The sequence below is a fragment of the Salvelinus fontinalis genome, unplaced genomic scaffold, assembly GCF_029448725.1.
Source record: "Salvelinus fontinalis isolate EN_2023a unplaced genomic scaffold, ASM2944872v1 scaffold_2097, whole genome shotgun sequence".
Taxonomy (NCBI): domain Eukaryota; kingdom Metazoa; phylum Chordata; class Actinopteri; order Salmoniformes; family Salmonidae; genus Salvelinus; species Salvelinus fontinalis.
In genome coordinates, this window is record NW_026602306.1 from 1 (window position 1) to 5,000 (window position 5,000).

Sequence of the window (5,000 nt, forward strand, 5' to 3'; positions counted from 1 at the left end):
AATTATCACTGTTGAAGTGCCTGGCTAGCTCAGTCGGTAGAGCATGAGACTCTTAATCTCAGGGTCGTGGGTTCGAGCCCCACGTTGGGCGAATCTTTTCTCTTCCGAAGCACGAACTCACTTTGCAAACAGCCATCCGCTTGGACATTCGAGCAGGCTTGCCACCCTGCATTGCTGACTTGTCAGGCATAGCTGGTTTTACAGAAGACTATGGATTTGAATCCTAGCTATACCTTCACTCTGACCTTTTATCTCAATGACAGACCTATTACCAATGAAACGTCCTCCTAAATGGTTTGAAGCAATGCTCCTTTTCTCGACAAGAAATAGACAGGCAGAAGGTTCAAGAAAAATACTTGCATCTGCTGAGGCTCAAACTCACAACCGTGACATCAATTTACTGCATACTGCTGTATAAGTACAACACGCTAACCGAATGCACCACAGGATCCATTAACAACATTCTCACTGATCACCATATTTTGCTCAAACAGAGCTATACGATATTCAGACCAAGTAATTATCACTGTTGAAGTGCCTGGCTAGCTCAGTCGGTAGAGCATGAGACTCTTAATCTCAGGGTCGTGGGTTCGAGCCCCACGTTGGGCGAATCTTTTCACTTCCGAAGCACGAACTCACTTTGCAAACAGCCATCCGCTTGGACTTTCGAGCAGGCTTGCCACCCTGCATTGCTGACGTGTCAGGCATAGCTGGTGTTACAGAAGACTATGGATTAGAATCCAAGCTATACCTTCACTCTGACCTTTTATCTCAATGACATACCTATTACCAATGAAACGTCCTCCTAAATGGTTTGAAGCAATGCTCCTTTTCTCAACAAGAAATAGACAGGCAGAGGGTTCAAGAAAAATACTTGCATCTGCTGAGGCTCAAACTCACAACCGTGACATCAATTTACTGCATACTGCTGTATAAGTACAACACGCTAACCGAATGCACCACAGGATCCATTAACAACATTCTCACTGATCACCATATTTTGCTCAAACAGAGCTGTACGATATTCAGACCAAGTAATTATCACTGTTGAAGTGCCTGGCTAGCTCAGTCGGTAGAGCATGAGACTCTTAATCTCAGGGTCGTGGGTTCGAGCCCCACGTTGTGTGAATCTTTTCTCTTCCGAAGCACGAACTCACTTTGCAAACAGCCATCCGCTTGGACATTCGAGCAGGCTTGCCACCCTGCATTGCTGACTTGTCAGGCATAGCTGGTTTTACAGAAGACTATGGATTTGAATCCTAGCTATACCTTCACTCTGACCTTTTATCTCAATGACAGACCTATTACCAATGAAACGTCCTCCTAAATGGTTTGAAGCAATGCTCCTTTTCTCAACAAGAAATAGACAGGCAGAGGGTTCAAGAAAAATACTTGCATCTGCTGAGGCTCAAACTCACAACCGTGACATCAATTTACTGCATACTGCTGTATAAGTACAACACGCTAACCGAATGCACCACAGGATCCATTAACAACATTCTCACTGATCACCATATTTTGCTCAAACAGAGCTGTACGATATTCAGACCAAGTAATTATCACTGTTGAAGTGCCTGGCTAGCTCAGTCGGTAGAGCATGAGACTCTTAATCTCAAGGTCGTGGGTTCGAGCCCCACGTTGGGCGAATCTTTTCTCTTCCGAAGCACGAACTCACTTTGCAAACAGCCATCCGCTTGGACATTCGAGCAGGCTTGCCACCCTGCATTGCTGACTTGTCAGGCATAGCTGGTTTTACAGAAGACTATGGATTTGAATCCTAGCTATACCTTCACTCTGACCTTTTATCTCAATGACAGACCTATTACCAATGAAACGTCCTCCTAAATGGTTTGAAGCAATGCTCCTTTTCTCAACAAGAAATAGACAGGCAGAGGGTTCAAGAAAAATACTTGCATCTGCTGAGGCTCAAACTCACAACCGTGACATCAATTTACTGCATACTGCTGTATAAGTACAACACGCTAACCGAATGCACCACAGGATCCATTAACAACATTCTCACTGATCACCATATTTTGCTCAAACAGAGCTGTACGATATTCAGACCAAGTAATTATCACTGTTGAAGTGCCTGGCTAGCTCAGTCGGTAGAGCATGAGACTCTTAATCTCAGGGTCGTGGGTTCGAGCCCCACGTTGGGCGAATCTTTTCTCTTCCGAAGCACGAACTCACTTTGCAAACAGCCATCCGCTTGGACATTCGAGCAGGCTTGCCACCCTGCATTGCTGACTTGTCAGGCATAGCTGGTTTTACAGAAGACTATGGATTTGAATCCTAGCTATACCTTCACTCTGACCTTTTATCTCAATGACAGACCTATTACCAATGAAACGTCCTCCTAAATGGTTTGAAGCAATGCTCCTTTTCTCGACAAGAAATAGACAGGCAGAAGGTTCAAGAAAAATACTTGCATCTGCTGAGGCTCAAACTCACAACCGTGACATCAATTTACTGCATACTGCTGTATAAGTACAACACGCTAACCGAATGCACCACAGGATCCATTAACAACATTCTCACTGATCACCATATTTTGCTCAAACAGAGCTGTACGATATTCAGACCAAGTAATTATCACTGTTGAGGTGCCTGGCTAGCTCAGTCGGTAGAGCATTAGACTCTTAATCTCAGGGACGTGGTTTCGAGCACCACGTTGGGTGACACTTTTCTCTTCCGAAGCACGAACTCACTTTGCAAACAGCCATCCGCTTGGACATTCGAGCAGGCTTGCCACCCTGCATTGCTGTCTTGTCAGGCATAGCTGGTTTTACAGAAGACTATGGATTTGAATCCTAGCTATACCTTCACTCTGACCTTTTATCTCAATGACATACCTATTACCAATGAAACGTCCTCCTAAATGGTTTGAAGCAATGCTCCTTTTCTCGACAAGAAATAGACAGGCAGAAGGTTCAAGAAAAATACTTGCATCTGCTGAGGCTCAAACTCACAACCGTGACATCAATTTACTGCATACTGCTGTATAAGTACAACACGCTAACCGAATGCACCACAGGATCCATTAACAACATTCTCACTGATCACCATATTTTGCTCAAACAGAGCTGTACGATATTCAGACCAAGTAATTATCACTGTTGAGGTGCCTGGCTAGCTCAGTCGGTAGAGCATTAGACTCTTAATCTCAGGGACGTGGGTTCGAGCACCACGTTGGGTGACACTTTTCTCTTCCGAAGCACGAACTCACTTTGCAAACAGCCATCCGCTTGGACATTCGAGCAGGCTTGCCACCCTGCATTGCTGTCTTGTCAGGCATAGCTGGTTTTACAGAAGACTATGGATTTGAATCCTAGCTATACCTTCACTCTGACCTTTTATCTCAATGACATACCTATTACCAATGAAACGTCCTCCTAAATGGTTTGAAGCAATGCTCCTTTTCTCGACAAGAAATAGACAGGCAGAAGGTTCAAGAAAAATACTTGCATCTGCTGAGGCTCAAACTCACAACCGTGACATCAATTTACTGCATACTGCTGTATAAGTACAACACGCTAACCGAATGCACCACAGGATCCATTAACAACATTCTCACTGATCACCATATTTTGCTCAAACAGAGCTGTACGATATTCAGACCAAGTAATTATCACTGTTGAGGTGCCTGGCTAGCTCAGTCGGTAGAGCATTAGACTCTTAATCTCAGGGACGTGGGTTCGAGCACCACGTTGGGTGACACTTTTCTCTTCCGAAGCACGAACTCACTTTGCAAACAGCCATCCGCTTGGACATTCGAGCAGGCTTGCCACCCTGCATTGCTGTCTTGTCAGGCATAGCTGGTTTTACAGAAGACTATGGATTTGAATCCTAGCTATACCTTCACTCTGACCTTTTATCTCAATGACATACCTATTACCAATGAAACGTCCTCCTAAATGGTTTGAAGCAATGCTCCTTTTCTCGACAAGAAATAGACAGGCAGAAGGTTCAAGAAAAATACTTGCATCTGCTGAGGCTCAAACTCATAACCGTGACATCAATTTACTGCATACTGCTGTATAAGTACAACACGCTAACCGAATGCACCACAGGATCCATTAACAACATTCTCACTGATCACCATATTTTGCTCAAACAGAGCTGTACGATATTCAGACCAAGTAATTATCACTGTTGAAGTGCCTGGCTAGCTCAGTCGGTAGAGCATGAGACTCTTAATCTCAGGGTCGTGGGTTCGAGCCCCACGTAGGGTGAATCTTTTCTCTTCCGAAGCACGAACTCACTTTGCAAACAGCCATCCGCTTGGACATTCGAGCAGGCTTGCCACCCTGCATTGCTGACTTGTCAGGCATAGCTGGTTTTACAGAAGACTATGGATTTGAATCCTAGCTATACCTTCACTCTGACCTTTTATCTCAATGACAGACCTATTACCAATGAAACGTCCTCCTAAATGGTTTGAAGCAATGCTCCTTTTCTCAACAAGAAATAGACAGGCAGAGGGTTCAAGAAAAATACTTGCATCTGCTGAGGCTCAAACTCACAACCGTGACATCAATTTACTGCATACTGCTGTATAAGTACAACACGCTAACCGAATGCACCACAGGATCCATTAACAACATTCTCACTGATCACCATATTTTGCTCAAACAGAGCTGTACGATATTCAGACCAAGTAATTATCACTGTTGAAGTGCCTGGCTAGCTCAGTCGGTAGAGCATGAGACTCTTAATCTCAGGGTCGTGGGTTCGAGCCCCACGTTGGGCGAATCTTTTCTCTTCCGAAGCACGAACTCACTTTGCAAACAGCCATCCGCTTGGACATTCGAGCAGGCTTGCCACCCTGCATTGCTGACTTGTCAGGCATAGCTGGTTTTACAGAAGACTATGGATTTGAATCCTAGCTATACCTTCACTCTGACCTTTTATCTCAATGACAGACCTATTACCAATGAAACGTCCTCCTAAATGGTTTGAAGCAATGCTCCTTTTCTCGACAAGAAATAGACAGGCAG

General features: G+C 44.5%; 5 non-coding genes across 5 annotated transcripts; all 5 read left to right on the forward strand.

Annotated features, from left to right (window-relative positions):
* The first annotated feature begins 18 nt into the window (after positions 1 to 18).
* trnak-cuu (transfer RNA lysine (anticodon CUU)) lies at positions 19 to 91 on the forward strand. Its single transcript has one exon. It is a non-coding gene; the product is annotated as a tRNA-Lys (tRNA).
* Positions 92 to 536: 445 nt separating this feature from the next.
* trnak-cuu (transfer RNA lysine (anticodon CUU)) lies at positions 537 to 609 on the forward strand. Its single transcript has one exon. It is a non-coding gene; the product is annotated as a tRNA-Lys (tRNA).
* A 963-nt stretch (positions 610 to 1,572) lies between these two features.
* Positions 1,573 to 1,645, forward strand: trnak-cuu (transfer RNA lysine (anticodon CUU)). Its single transcript has one exon. It is a non-coding gene; the product is annotated as a tRNA-Lys (tRNA).
* Positions 1,646 to 2,090: 445 nt separating this feature from the next.
* On the forward strand, positions 2,091 to 2,163 carry trnak-cuu (transfer RNA lysine (anticodon CUU)). The gene has a single exon. It is a non-coding gene; the product is annotated as a tRNA-Lys (tRNA).
* A 2,517-nt stretch (positions 2,164 to 4,680) lies between these two features.
* Positions 4,681 to 4,753, forward strand: trnak-cuu (transfer RNA lysine (anticodon CUU)). The gene has a single exon. It is a non-coding gene; the product is annotated as a tRNA-Lys (tRNA).
* Positions 4,754 to 5,000: the final 247 nt, after the last annotated feature.